The 16,174-nt window shown below is 40.8% G+C and overlaps 1 protein-coding gene across 6 annotated transcripts in view; it reads right to left on the reverse strand.

Annotated features, from left to right (window-relative positions):
• MAP3K4 (mitogen-activated protein kinase kinase kinase 4) overlaps positions 1 to 16,174 on the reverse strand; it is a 94,210-nt gene that overhangs the window by 61,719 nt on the left and 16,317 nt on the right. The gene's annotated exons all lie outside the window — the stretch shown is intronic.

Below are 16,174 nucleotides of genomic sequence, written 5' to 3' on the forward strand. Positions count from 1 at the left end.
GTGCTGGCCACAGACGGATGGATGGACAGACGGATGGATGGACAGATGGATGGACGGGCGGGCGGGCGGGCGGACGGGCGGGAGGACGAGCTCACCCAGTGAGCGGCAAGCACAGCCCTGCTCGGGGCTGCAGAGCGCCTCTCCCAGCACACACGGCAGAAAGCAGAGAGGCACTTCACCGGACACACACAGAGTGCAGGTGACACAAAGCGGTCACCTCCCCTGGCTCTCTGACACACTGCAGTGCAGAGGTCAGGGGCCTGGGGGGCGCAGGGGGAGGGGAGGTCAGGGGTCTGGGGGGCGCAGGGGGAGGGCAAAGGATGCCAGGCAAGAGCAGGAAGAAATTAGCTTCTCTTCGCCTTCAAAATGCAATTCCTCCTAAATCTACTCTCTGCACACATTTCCTACCAGCTCTTTGTCCCCAGCCAACTGCTCAAATAATAAAGTTCTATTTTTGCAAAGCTAACAAAATAAAATCTAACGATATCACTGAGAACAAATACCTCCCAAAACAGCAAACTAGAAGGAATCAATCATCAAGTTCTTTCAAATACTTATGTCTACACCATTCTGAATATTCTCTATAAAATATACTGTATACTTTATAAACAGAATGTCAAACTATACCCATGATATATCTAGTTTCTTAGCAGTTTATATTCTGATATAAAAATCAAAACTATTTCAAAATCATAAGGAAAAAAGAAAAACTGCTCTAAAATGTATGATACCATATTATAAAACCAGACTGACAACTCTTCAGAAATAAACTGTCTTTCAAAAATAAAAATGCCACAGAATTATACAAATTTACAGTACTGAAATGTGTAAAAAATCCCTTTGACAGGTCAAAAACTGATTTGAATCAGATAAGCCCATACCAGGTATATTAATGTACATACCCACACATATGTGCACACACACTGAGACATAAAAGTGAAATACCCTAAAAGCTAAATAAAACAAATTAAACAATGAGAAAATGTAGAAATAAGTTTTAAATGTACCTATTCCCTTAGGCTCACTTATTATTTAAGTCTCAATGTATAGATTAACCTGAAATTCCGTCTATCAATTGCTTCTAGACCAGTGTTTCCCAACCTTTTTTGTGCCATGCCCCACCTTAACCTTTCTAAAATTTTTATGTCCCCCCTATGTAACATACCTAATTTTTAACATTAAAAAATTGATTTGTTCACTTAATAAACATAAATGATAGTTCTAGGAAGAAATCACTATAAAATTGTTAACAAAACACAGTAAGTAAAATTTCAAAACATATAATGAAAAACAGAAATTTAAATTCCAAATAATTTTAATACAGATTTTTCTATATTAATTTATTATTTTAATTTAGTGTGATCCTTGCGCTTGATGCTTGCTGCACAGAGATTTTATATTAGGTTCCAATTTGGTTAGCCTTAGTCTCAAGTCTCCACGTTGTGTTATATCCAGCCGACTTCTTTTTTTTACCAGTAAATCATTTACAGCACTAAATCCACATTCAGCTAAAAATGAAGATGGAAACGGTAGCAATAGTTTTCTTGCACATTTGGTTGAATTTGGGTATTTGATTTCTGTTTCCTCACAAAGCCATGCCATCGCTCCTTTGATATTAAATAAAGCTTTAACTGACTCATCATTTTGCAATTCTGCGAGTTCTTCTTGATACTGCATATTTGATATATCAGACAAATCCACTAACATTGGCTGCATCATCCATGTTGGGAAATCAATTTGTTTTAAATCAGAAAATCTTTCTTTTAAATCAGCCGATAGAATATTCAAATGATTGACAATAACAAGTAAAGTGGTATCCGTTACTTCACATTTTTGGAGCCAATGAAACTGTTTAAAGTTTTTGTTGTTAATATGTTTCTGACATAACTCAATATTGGTAATGAAACCAAATATCTTTGCTTTTGCATCAACAAGAGTTTTATTTGTTCCTTGAAGTTGCTTATTTAATATATTTAGTTTTTCAAAGATATCGGCTAAATAACTCACAAATGCTTTACCATCTATTGTTAACAGATACGTCATTTCAGGTTTGTCGCTTAAAAAATCACTAAGAGTATCAAACAGTTCCATAAATCTTTTCAAACAGTTTCCTTTAGATAGCCATCTTACTTCAGTATGAAGTAAAAGTCTCACATGGTCTTCATTTTGTTCTTCACAAAATAGCTTGAAAAGACACTCACATTTGGCACTAGCTTTAATAGCATTAACACACTTTATTACTGTATGTAATACTTCATTCAGAACAGGCGAGATGTTTTTAGCTACCAAGTTTTCCCTATGAATAACACAATGCACAAGAATCATTTCTGGATTCGCATCTTTCATCAATTTTAAGCAGCCGTTTTTCTTGCCCATCATATTGGGAGCACCATCTGCAGCACAAGATAATATATTTTTCATTGGTATATCATTGACATCTAAGTAGTTTTTTAGATATATATATCTTTGGAGGTAGTGGTGCTTTCTAATCTTTTACAGAACAACATTTCTTCAGCAAAATGTCCTTTATCAATATATCTTACGTAAGTTATCAATACTGTCTCACTGTCTCTCAAAGTTGATTCATCCATTTGCAAGGAGAATTTTCTTGTTTTCAGCTTTTCAATAAGTTGTTTTTCAATATCCTCACTCATTTCGTCTATTCTTCTGCTAACAGAATTGTTACTGAGTGGCATAGCTTTTACATCTTTGTCATCTTTTTCAAGAACCGTTTTAAGAAATGCTGATATTGACGGTTTTATTAAATTCTCTCCTATAGTGTGATTTTCTCCAGTTTTAGCGATGAATAAAGAAATTTGATAACTAGCCTCAAGAACACGATTATTAGTTGAAGTATGAGCAGTCAATAGAGACTTTAATGTTCTTTTTTCAAAATTTTTCTTTAAAGTTTTAAAGTAACTCAAATCTGAATTAATATGAGCACTATGTTTCGCCTTCAAATGCGCCTCAAGACGACCTCGTTTCATTGATTTGTTGGTCAAGCATTGCTGGCATAAAAGACAAAAAGGAATCCACTCATCGTGAACAGCGGGTAAACCCAAATTTTAAATATTCCTCTGAATATTGACGAGTTTTTTCCTTGCTTGCACCCCTCATTTTACTATGGGCTATAATAAAAATAAGATCAATTAAAAACTAATATTAAAATATGTGTTAAAATATATTCAATGTGACTGACATAGAGTAAACGTATACTAAAAATTCATATTTATTTAAGTGTATATAATACATTTACTACACTACCACTGCAAATCAAAAGGTATCTATATTTTTTCCACGTGACAAAATTTTCTGGAAAGTTATGCTTCTAAAATTAAAATTGTCATGCATGCACATTATAGCCCCAATAATATTTATAAAATATTATTGCTTTCTAGCCCCGATGCAAGAAGTACTTAAAAAAGAGTTTAATATTGATAAAAATAAAATCAAATACTTACCAATTATATCTATGCAATATATATATGTATATTTATTAAATCAACGAGCTTTTACAACAGTTTTGACTGACACTTATTTCAAATTAACACCAACTGAATTATGTGAAACACTACATAAGTTGCGATGGGCCAATTAGGTGAAAGTAACTGCGTTGTTTAGCGAGTTTTTAAAACGTCCGGGGCTCCCCGCGGCAGACGGCATGCTCCGCGGTGAACCCAGGACGTTTACTTGATGCCATTCACCCAGTTGATATTTTGGTCTCGTCAAACGAAATTATACTTAATAATTATTTACCGCAATTATTTAAGAATTGCATTTTTTGTTAAATTTGGCACCGATATCTAGCATTGCATTTAAATGGCCCGGGGCGAAAGAGATCAAGTCGTGTCGAGTCCATTTTCAAATTGCCCCCCTTAACTATCGAATTGCCCCCCTGTGGGGCGTGGGCCCCACGTTGGGAAACACTGTTCTTGACTTACTGCAAACTCGCTGACTGGCTGATGAAAGGACACGCTGGAATGCCCAGGCTGCTATTCACTTCCACCTGTTCTGGTGGTTACTAGCACAGGTTTTGGGATGGTTCACAGCAAAGGCTTTGTGGTGTGAGGGACTTCAGTTCAAATCCCACCTAAGTAAGTAGCTGTGTGGCCTTGGTCAAGTTATTTAAAATCTCCATATCGCACATTTATAAAATAAGAATAATAAATACCGAGACTCCATACCAGAAGGGTTATGGATGCTTAATGGAGGAGTAATAATAGAGTGAGGCTTTGCTGAATGATTGCTACTACTCACATTACAGGCCTTGGAAGTCGCTGCACTCACCACCCACAGAGAGAACCCAAGTTCTTTAACCATCTGCCTAACTTAAGTTTGCCTTTGAGTTCAGCATGAAATCGGACTGCAAGCCATTTTCATATATTTAACAGTTTCTAAGATCTTTCAAATTCAATATAACATTTTTTCTTAAATTTCCCCCTAAGATATAGCCAGTGATACGAGAGGGCGTTGTATTTTTTTTATTAGTTTTATATCCCCAGGTTTCCAGCACAGTGCTCAGAGCCATTCAGTGTTTTCCACAGTGACAGATGTCACCTATTAGAATGGTCATCACTAGGAAGCTATAGCACATTTAGTCAATTAAGTACAGTGAGGCCACACAAAAGGAACACCAGGATAGAGGAAAGAAGAAGCACACACCCTCTGCGTGAGGAGGAACGTTGAGTGACCTCAGAGGCAGGAGACAGGGCCTAGCCTTACTCAGCACGTGGCTACACACACGACTTCCTCTTTCTCAGACTAACAAGACTAATTCAGAACTTTTAAGGTTAACATTGTAATATATTTCAGGAAGTTCAGGTATGAAGATTCAAAAATTAATCAAAATAATGGAAATAACAAAAAATACTAAAATATCAACAGCCATATAAGATAGCAGGTTTTACTTGATTCCAGTAGGATCATGTGGATGAATGAGGAAAAAGATACAAAATGAAAGGGAAAGAGGATTTCTGAAAAGGGACTGAAAATGTCCAAGCTCAGTGGGCCAAGTCTCCACACGGCAAGCCCCCGACAGTCATGATTTCAGGGCAGGAGAATGTATTTTGAATATCACCAATCGCATCTACATAGAAGCAAGTCTTGTGTTTTAACAGATAAAAAGTCTAATAAAGCACATTTAATAAAAATTTACTTAACTTTTATTTTATAAAGACTTTATTTTGAAGAAAGAGAAAAATATATTTATTTGGTACTGTCCTCCAACTGTGGACAAGCATTTTCTCTACGCATGGAAAAAATTCTTTCAGCTGCACTCCCCAAATAAGTGTAGAGAAATAAATCCCTATAATAATTCTAGAGAAGCTGAGGATATAAATAGATCTGGAGTAAAGTTAAAAAAAAAAGAATCACATGGAAGTGAAAATGAATACTGTCATAAACAATACATCACAATAAGATAAAACATAATACATTTCACCCCTCTTTATTTATTATGTAGCACAGAAAAGGAAGTAGGAAAAAATACGACATAATTCATAATTAAAATAAATGTGAGGACAGGCATTACAGAAAGGTAAAGGTATATATTTAATACTTGCTTAGGATTTACTTAAGTCAAGAAGGTATTCACACTTGTTGGAAATATTTGTTTACATTCCATTTAAGTAACTTGGTAACTTAATTACATGTCAGAACAAAGTTCAACATTATTCAAAGGAAAAGTCTAGTACCCTAAGTATTCACAAATAAATTTCACAATGTCTATCAAAAATGACTAAAGAAATAGGAAGATATGGCCCAAGCCAGTAGAAAAATCAATAGAAACATGCCAGAAATGACTCAAGTGAAACCTACAGAGATAAAAAATACACCTGAAATAAAAAGTACTTTGGATGGGACTAAAAACAGATAAGTCAGAGCACAAGAAAAGATCAGTGAACTTGAAGATATAGCAACAGAAACTATCTACAAGAATCAAGAGAAAAAGGTGGAGATGTAAAGGACAGGACACCAGTCATCTATGGGCTGTATCAAGCAGTGTGACACATGTATGCGTTACTGGAGTCTACAATAAGAAAAGAAAGGCACAGAATAAAAGTCTGAAGAAACAAGGCTGAAATTTTTTGAAGAAAACCAGATCCAAGAAGCTCAACAAACTCCAAACAGAACTACCAGGTTTTGATTATGCACATCATAATCAAAAAGCTAAAACAAGTGATGAAGAGGAAAATCTTAAAAAGAGCTAGAAAAAAAAAAACACTTACTTTAGGAGCCTTAGCTAAAAAGCATTACATAATGAGAAGTGGGAGGGAAAAAAAATCAAGCAAAAGCTTATTCTTTTTTATTCTTTATAAGAAAACATTTACACACAAAATCTAGAAAAACAAATACTAGTGGTAAGTTCAAAAGAACTTGCATCATTTCAATTAACTAACCAAGAGCATCCAAAACCTCATTTTGTATTAACTCATGTGAGATGAGCTAATGTGGTTAGCTGACTGGTTCAGAATGTTCCCATGGATACCAATTATTTTGGATGATGAAAAGTAGTACAAGGACTACATCAGTTGCCCTAAAACATTGCCTTACTTGTGTTTAAAAGCATACAGACGTGAGATATGTTTCTGGTACTAACCTTCTGATAGTAACACAAAATATTTCATTCTTCTAAAATAAACTTTGATAATGTACTATTCACTTGACATAGAATCTAAGAAAAGTATGTCCTGAACTCAACCCAAGGGGGTTTGGTGTAATTTTTAAGTTAAAAACAACAACACATAAAACGTGTGGTGACAAGATAAATATTCAAGTTACTTGGAGTGAAATAGTTCTGCTCTGACATGGTAGGTAAACCACATGGCGACTGAAATAGCTCATCTATAAAATGAAGTTGGATTAGATGAGTTTAAAAATATCTGTGGTTTTGCAAAAACTCTTAAAAATTAACTTCATTAAAATGTTCTTTAGCAAAGTCCTTAGAAATAAAATCTTTTATCCACTTATGAAGTACAGAACAGTACACTTCTCACCTGGGTAAGATTCTAACACTTCCATCTCCCCATTTACCTATTCTCTACTAAGTAATAATTAAAGGGAGGCTTCTGCTAATGGGGGAAATAAAAGGAGAGGAAGGCAGGGAGGAGGGATGGAATTTCTAGGTTTCTTTAAGAACTTGTAGAGTTTGCCTGGCCTACAATATAAATCAAAGGGAGCTAAGCTCACTTGAAGTCGCACGGATGGTTCATACTGCAAGAGCTAATTAATAAGGTAGTTGATCTTCATATAAGCCTTAAGATAAGCATCTATCAGCTAAGCTCCAGGTAAGCTGCTGCCAACCTTAAGCTTCTCCAATATTCTATTTAACTTTTGCATTGATTCAGGGTGTTGGGTCCTGACAAATCTCGTGAGTCTTGGTTACTTTTCAGGATAGACACTCAAACTTTTTTTTTTAAAACTAAAATTCATCTTTTTTTTTTTTTAAGCAAAGGTAGATGTTCCCTAAAAAATTTCTTATGCAAATGAACAAGAAAGGATCCCAACCAGACTCAACGCTCCATGTCGCTGTTTCTCCAGTGACTAGACCAGTGCTGAGGTGCAGGCTCAGTAACTGCCTGCCAAACACAATTAATGCGTGAGGTATATATTTATCTTTGAGAATGCGGGGCTTACCCACTGTCGAAATTCTATTGAAATACAATCACATTTCATTATTTGAAGAATGCGATTTTTTAAAGGCTACTACAGTTAGAGGCTGTTTATTTCTCTCACTAATGTTAACTAATCCTGCCAGCTGACAAGACAGCACCAATGAAGTATGGGGTAAGAATCATGATTTTGGAGGCAGATTAACATAGGCTGAAACCCCTATGTTCCCATCCTTATTAGTAAGAACACAAATTTTAATCAAATGATTGTTTCCTTATAAACACTCTTATTTGTTTATTTATTTATTTATTTATTTATTTAGTATTTTTCTGAAGCTGGAAACGGCAAGAGACAGTCAGACTCCCGCATGCGCCCAACCGGGATCCACCCGGCACGCCTACCAGGGGCAAGGCTCTGCCCACCAGGGGGTGATGCTCTGCCCCTCCGGGGCGTCACTCTGTTGCGACCAGAGCCACTCTAGCGCCTGGGGCAGAGGCCAAGGAGCCATCCCCAGCGCCCGGGCCATCTTTGCTCCAATGGAGCCCTGGCTGCAGGAGGGGAAGCAAGAAACAGAGAGGAAGGAGAGGGGGAGGGGTGGAGAAGCAGATGGGCGCTTCTCCTATGTGCCCTGACCAGGAATCGAACCCGGGACTTCTGCACGCCAGGCCGACGCTCTACCACTGAGCCAACCGGCCAGGGCTAAACACTCTTATTTATTATAAGCCTCCTTCTCAAACGTCAGTAGGACTTGCGGTGAGTTCATTTTAAAACATATATTAAAAGCACTAAAAGTGAACCATGCAAATACAAACACTGAAACACCCGTGGTGGCTGGTACTCTGGTGGCCCTCTGAACTAGGCTTTCCCAGGATCCATACACTTGGTATCACTGCCTACTCGAGTCTAGGATGACCCCATGGCCTGCCTTCACCAATGGAACTTAGCAAAAGTGACTCTGGTCCGGGTCCGAGCCCTAGGCAGGCCTCTCTGTACTCCAGCAGAAACAGGCCCCGTATTGGAGGTCCACACTGGGAGGCCACCAAGGCCCCCGAGCCCCCCCAGCCGGTGGAGTGCTGCATGAAGGACTGCCCAGCTTATCAAAGCCTCGCTGAGCTCCCAGCTGACAGCCAGCACCCACTTGCTAGCTTGTGAGTGAGGCTATTTTGGACCTTCCAGCTGTCCCCAGGCCCAAGCCAACCCCATGTGAGGCAGAAGAACCACTTGGTACCAAAACAGATAATTAATGGTTTTTATCTTAAGCCATTAAGCTTCGGTGTGGCTTATTAAATTATAATAGATACGCAAAACACATACACAACTTAAACACTTTCTTTTCACCTTAAGCCCATGAATGGGTTCCACTCCATCACTACTTGGGCGACGGCCACAGCCTGGCCTTTTAGTGGGTGGGTGTCCCTGAAAGAAGTCACAAGTCAACTTTGTCACATACACCACAACCAAAAAGGAGCACCTGCAATGACCACTCTCTATTTCTTTAAAACAGAACAAGAATTGAAGGACTTTTGTGGAGCAATTTTTCAGGATTTTTATGGTTTCTCTTCCTAAACTTTTAATTGTTCTCTCCTACACCTTACTTGATGGCCATTTTTTGTGACTTATCTAGACTTTCCAAAACATTCCAGATTATAGTTTATATAGAAATTACAAGTCTCTTTTACATTCATATTTCATATATTTGGGCAACAGTTTATTGAATTATGCAATTACAATTAAAACATACAATAAATCTAAACAGTTCTAAGAACAAACCTTATCTTTTTAAATAAGCATACAGTTCAGTTGGTGTGAAGAGAAAATCACAGGCATTCTAGAGAGTAGCCTGTTCGTCTTAAGAATTCACGAGGTCATGAGCAGCGGTGGGATGTTCTATGGAAGAAAGGCCAGGGCTGGTCTTGGCACAGGAGCGAGGTGAGTGGAGAGGGCCTCCCTGACTTAGATCTTCTGGTAGAAGAAGTCTGCTTTGCTCACAGATTTATTGAATATATTTTTTCAGTACTGAACTAAGAACAAGAAGAATACATAAAAATAGAAAACCAATATATAAACAAAAATTACCCCAGATGAAGAAATTTTACCCATTAGAAATAAAAATAATAAGCTATTTATAAAATATTTTCAAGTGAAGGCTTTCAGAAAATAAACTTACAAAAGTCATATAAATAAAAATAACAAAATATGTACTTTAAAGACTTTGCATTATTTGTCACTTTTGGTGAACCATAAGACTACCCAAAAAGAACTAAAACAAAGAGAGGGAGAGAAGGACCAATGCTTTTGGGACATTTAAATACATATGAGCCATGTTACAAATGAAATACAAATGATGATTTGTTATTTCTGCAATTCTGCTGCAAAGAGTGGAGGATTTAAATATGAGTGGACAAAGAATAAGACACTTTTCAGGTGTGCTTTCTTATTTTTACTAGGTGTGAGCATATCTACACTATATCTTTATCCAAAGCTTTGCAAGTCAATACTAGATTGTGTGTTTAACAGAGTAGCAAGGAGACAACCAAAATGGAATGAAACCTCTCCTGGGTGCACCTGGTCATACAGGTGGAGTGATGCAGGGAGCACAGGTGGGAGGCTGCCCTTTCAATGCAAGAAGTTAAAACAAGCACCACATCAGTCTCACTGTGTACGCATTTTGCAATGAAATGCCAACAACAATAAAAAATACTTTGAAAAAAGGCAAAATATAAAATAAAAGTGATTATTAAAAGGTTATTTGAGGCTTATTTAAAGAGAACTATGGGTCTAAGGCTTTGGAATATGGAAACACAAAGGTTCTTATACTACAGCAAGAGCACACAAAACATTCAAGAGTTTAAAGAGAAACAAAAAATGTTGACAACTTGAGAGGTAGTAAAAAAGAATTATGATCTCCCTGTGCCTACTCTACTAACAAATGAGGACATTTTTTAATTCCCTTATTCTAATTAGAATTTATTTGTGGAAAAAAATTTTATATCATGAATCACTTTCCTGTCATTCTTAGAAATCAAGTAACTGAAGAGCCACTTTCTGTAGCAAACACATGAGCTGGTTGAATCTCCTTAGCTCATGGTATCTTTTTTCCTTTAAAATAGTTAAACTATAAATATGCCCTATGGCACACATATGTATTCAGAAGATGAACTCCACCTGTTAGGAGGATAAATCTAGAAAATGCAAGCATATGAGAGCAGAAAGAAAAGTGGGGAAAGCAATTAGGGCAATTCAGACACTAAATCTTCCAGCCCTGCTCTGACATTAGCACAGAAAGCACTCATCTATCTGGGAACCAGATCTCCGTTTCCAATAACACGCTCCAGTGAAAGAGCCGGGACTCCCTGGAGAAATGGCTGACTCCAGCACTGGGGTAAAAAAGATGTAACATCGGCCTGAAGCATCCTGTAGTGTGAGGAAGTGCTCAAAACAAAGAAAGAAAGAAAGAAACCCCACCAATGGGAGTATGTCAGAAGGACACAGGGGTAGAGCTCCACTGGCCAGAGCTGCAACAAAATAAACGACAGTCCTGGGTTAAAACCATGGATACGCGAGTCCATATTGATATAATTGTGAAATAAAAAAATAAATGGGAAAGGAGACAAACCTCTCAGCAATGTTTGTAGAGACTCCCCTCTTGAGAGGATAGTGTTACTACTCTCCACCACTTCAGTGTGGCCTGCACCTTTAGTGACTTCGCTTCAAAGAGGACAGTATGGAAAGGTAGTTCCATGACAACATTGAATAAATTTGGCGTTATTCTACACATATAATAGACTAAGAGCCAGCACTAAATGGAAAACTGTAACAGTAACTATAAAATTAAGAAATTCTTTATGAATATAACTGATGATTGTGGTTTTAAAAGTTTCTTAAATGGTAAGTGAGGAAATGCTATTTAAAATAGTGACTTCCAAAACTGGGATATGTACCAGATTTCTATTTGTTTTAATCAGTTGTATAATTTGTTATACAGTAATGTGCAATCTTCATCGTAACAGTATAATTGCTACCATTATGTATTGAGGACTGACCTTCTGCCAGGCACTATGATAAATATCACACATAATCTCATTTAATCCTTGGCAGAGTCTTAAAACACAATTTTAGGAAAGGGTTCTCTGCCCAGAGGCCAATTCTCACCGATTTTAAGAGGTGCTCATTATCAAATAACTTTTATTACATACTAGATACTCAGTTAGGCTCTTTACAAATGATATCCCATTTAATTTTCCTAACAAGCCTACAGACGCTATCACAATCCGTGTGTTACAGAGTAGGAAAGAGATGCAAAGGTAACTCGTCTGCTCCATCAGGAAGTGTAAGGGCCAGAAGGGGAGTCCTGGTCTAACCCCAGGCCCAGGACCCTCCCACCTTCAGCTGGCCCCTCAACTCCTGGGGCTCTGGGGTGCCCCCCTCCCAGTGACAGGCACAGAGTACTCCCCCTGTGGAGTGAGGTCTCTATCAGCTGCAAAGAAAGCTGGAGGGCCAAGAGGGACGTAGTTCTCTGGCCAGCTGTACGCTCCCCTCTTCGGTGAAACCTCTTAGCTACTGTAGGTCTGTATTTCTCATCTATAAATAAAGGTGTTGGCCTGAGTGAGATCCTGTGCCTAAACCCAGGCCTAGGAGACCCAGTTTGGCTATCATTTAAACGAGAAAACAAAGAGAGGATTCTGCATGGCTTACTTATTTCTGAGTAGCAAATATAAGGGCAAACTCTGACGTTCTCTCCTTGAGGAACCACACCCTGCCTCCCCGAGCACACTGCTGTTCTCCCTGGCGGAGCATCGCCTGAGCGGCCGCTATTCCGCTCATCCGGCAAGGGCCCTCCCGGCCCAGGGCTGCTGCGCGGGCGCTGAGGAAGACTCCAGCACTATGGAGGGTGCCACCGCTCCTGCTCTCCGGAGATTTCCGCCCACAGGGACAACTAGGAGTTTAGCGCTCCTGCTCTCCGGAGATTTCCGCCCACAGGGACAACTAGGAGTTTAGCGTATAGGTAGGCACAGTTCTGAGTCACGTGATGAGGGGAACTGCAGGGCGCACCAGCAGACAGGATCCAGCTTCCAGTGCAGTGCCTGAGGGTAGTAGGGGACTTCGCCCACAAAGGACGAAAGAATGGGCAAAGGCGACCTCTGAGCCCTGAAGGCACTGGCTGGAAGAGGGCGGGGAAGGGGCTGAGAGGAGCAGCACAGGCTCCTCTAAGAACAGGCCACTGTGCCCGGAGCAGGGTGGGCAGGGCGCAGGGCAGGCGGCCGGCAGGACACGCTGTGCCCTCATCCTAACGGAGAGGCGCAGAGGGCGCAGGAGGCGGTCGGACACACTGTGCCCTCATCCTAACGGAGAGGCGCAGAGGGCGCAGGAGGCGGTCAGACACGCTGTGCCCTCATCCTAACGGAGAGGCGCAGAGGGCGCAGGAGGCGGTAGGACACGCTGTGCCCTCATCCTAACGGAGAGGCGCAGAGGGCGCAGGAGGCGGTCGGACACGCTGTGCCCTCATCCTAACGGAGAGGCGCAGAGGGCGCAGGAGGCGGCAGGACACGCTGTGCCCTCATCCTAACGGAGAGGCGCAGAGGGCGCAGGAGGCTGTAGGACACGCTGTGCCCTCATCCTAACGGAGAGGCGCAGAGGGCGCAGGAGGCGGTCGGACACGCTGTGCCCTCATCCTAACGGAGAGGCGCAGAGGGCGCAGGAGGCGGTCGGACACGCTGTGCCCTCATCCTAACGGAGAGGCGCAGGGCAGGCGGCCGGTAGGACACGCTGTGCCCTCATCCTAACGGAGAGGCGCAGAGGGCGCAGGAGGCTGTAGGACACGCTGTGCCCTCATCCTAACGGAGAGGCGCAGAGGGCGCAGGAGGCTGTAGGACACGCTGTGCCCTCATCCTAACGGAGAGGCGCAGAGGGCGCAGGAGGCGGTCGGACACGCTGTGCCCTCATCCTAACGGAGAGGCGCAGAGGGCGCAGGAGGCGGTAGGACACGCTGTGCCCTCATCCTAACGGAGAGGCGCAGAGGGCGCAGGAGGCGGCAGGACACGCTGTGCCCTCATCCTAACGGAGAGGCGCAGAGGGCGCAGGAGGCGGCAGGACACGCTGTGCCCTCATCCTAACGGAGAGGCGCAGAGGGCGCAGGAGGCGGCAGGACACGCTGTGCCCTCATCCTAACGGAGAGGTGCAGAGGGCGCAGAGGGCGCAGGGCGCAGGGCCGGAAGTGGACCCGGCTTTCTCTTCTGAGCACTTACTGCTCACCCGACACCAGCAGGCCAGCACACACACACCACTCCCCAACCCTACTTTGACTTTTTCCACACACAAGATTTCACAACTATTTCATTTTAAAGTCAGTGTAAACAGCTATTCTGTCCACACTATTCACACAAGCAAGACAAATTCACCTGCCCAGAGCCGGAAAAGAAGCGTTCACTTGAAAGGAACAACCAAATCCTTAAAAATGGCAAGTTAAAGCTAAGAGGAAAATACACCCAACATCAAAGATGCAATTAAAGATACACAAATAAACAGTCTGTCTCATGAAAAAATAGAACTTTATTGTAATTAAAAACTACATAAACTGAGAAAATATTTAAATGGATCTAAAAAAATTTTTTAAGAAAAAAATAAAAAGCTCCTATTTTTAATTTTAAAGTTTTCTTCACTACGGAGAACATAATTGGTAACTGTGGTTGAATACATAAGGCCAATGTGAAATTTACTGGAAACATGGGGCCTAACGTCCTGTGTATTCCAAATATAAACACCACGTGCGGTTTCAGAAATGTCTCACAGCATATAATTAAATGCAACATGCACAAAATATAGGGAATGTAAAAAAATAGAGTATGAAAACTGTGTTATTTTACATCTCAATCACGGGGACTCAGAGCCACCTGACACCGAACAGAAGTTTCCGTCGTACGCAGCCATCTTCAGAGCCCAGAGTCCACTGCGCCCATCAGCTTCTCAAGTGCCATCTACGACCCAGAAACGGTTCAGAAGCACTGACCTGGACAATATTTTCCATACATTTAGCAGGCTTCTCTTTTCAAAATCTCAACCTGACATATAGTAAGCACTCAGAGGATAAACGTGTGAGATGCATCACTAATTCAAGATCAATGCTCAAGCGACAAGGGCGCATCCACACTAGCCCAGTACAATCCCCTCCCAACCCCATATACCTGCTTTACACAAAACTGACTTTTAAAAATAACGTAATATATTATAGAATTGTACACCTGCAACCTATATAATTTTATTAACCAATGTCACCCCAATAAATCCAACTTAAAATTTTTTCAATCACATAAATGTCAGCCCTGACTGGGTGGCTCAGTGGATAAAGCATCAACCCAGCATTCCAGAGGTCATGGTTTGAACCCCGGTCCAGGCACATCCAAGAAGGAATCAATGAGTACACAACTAAATGGAACTACTAAGTGAACGACTTGATGCTCCCCTCTCAAATCAATGGAAAAAATAATTTCAAAAAGTCACAAAATGTCAAGACGTTAATCAAATGAGACAGCAAATTTTAATATTTTGTGACACACTTTTGGTTTTATGTTTGGATTGACATTGTCCTCCACTCTCTGTAAAGTGGTTAATTAAAATAAATTAACACAATTCAGTAACATAGTTAATTTAGAAATAATTAGAAAATTTTTTAAATAGTTCAAAATCAAGGCTATAAATATAATCAAGGCAAAGCTTTTGGGGGGAAAAATAATGATTTTAAGCAAACAAGGAACACAATGGCTTTGGAGAATGAAAAAAGGAGACTGGTTCATAATAGACCAGAGATGTAAGAGAAGAAAGAAACATCACAAGAAAACAGTTTTGGAATTTTTTGTTTGTTTGTTTTTGTATTCTTCTGAAGCTGGAAACAGGGAGGCAGTCAGACAGACTCCCGCATGCGCCTGACCGGGATCCACCCGGCACGCCCACCAGGGGGCTATGCTCTGCCCATCTGGGGTGTTGCTCTGTTGTGACCAGAGCCACTCTAGTGCCTGGGGCAGAGGCCATGGAGCCATCCCCAGCTCCCGGGCCATCTTTGCTCCAATGGAGCCTTGGCTGCGGGAGGGGAAGAGAGAGACAGAGAGGAAGGAGAGGGGGAGGGGCGGAGAAGCAGATGGGCGCTTCTCCTGTGTGCCCTGGCCGGGAATCGAACCCGGGACTTCTGCACGCCAGGCCGACGCTCTACCACTGAGCCAACCGGCCAGGGCCAGAAAACAGTTATTTATAAGAATGACAACAGGGTAGAGACTGCAAGAAGAGGTTTAGGCAGAAATTTTCCAGTGGAGATTTTCTTCATGTTTACCCTCATTGAACTTTTTGTATCTATGGGTTCATAGTGTTCAACAAAACTGAAACATTTATAGTCACTGTTTCTTAATTTTTTTTCAGTTTCCCCCCTTTATTTCCTCGTGAGTTCGTATGGGAACTCCAATTACACTGTGTTGACTGTCTGGTATATCCCCCGTGTTACTGATGCTCTGTACATTTCTGCCTGGGCTGTGTACTGCCTGAACATTTTGCATAGTTCCTATTTTCATGTCCACAA

Source organism: Saccopteryx leptura, chromosome 3, assembly GCF_036850995.1.
Source record: "Saccopteryx leptura isolate mSacLep1 chromosome 3, mSacLep1_pri_phased_curated, whole genome shotgun sequence".
Lineage (NCBI taxonomy): Eukaryota > Metazoa > Chordata > Mammalia > Chiroptera > Emballonuridae > Saccopteryx > Saccopteryx leptura.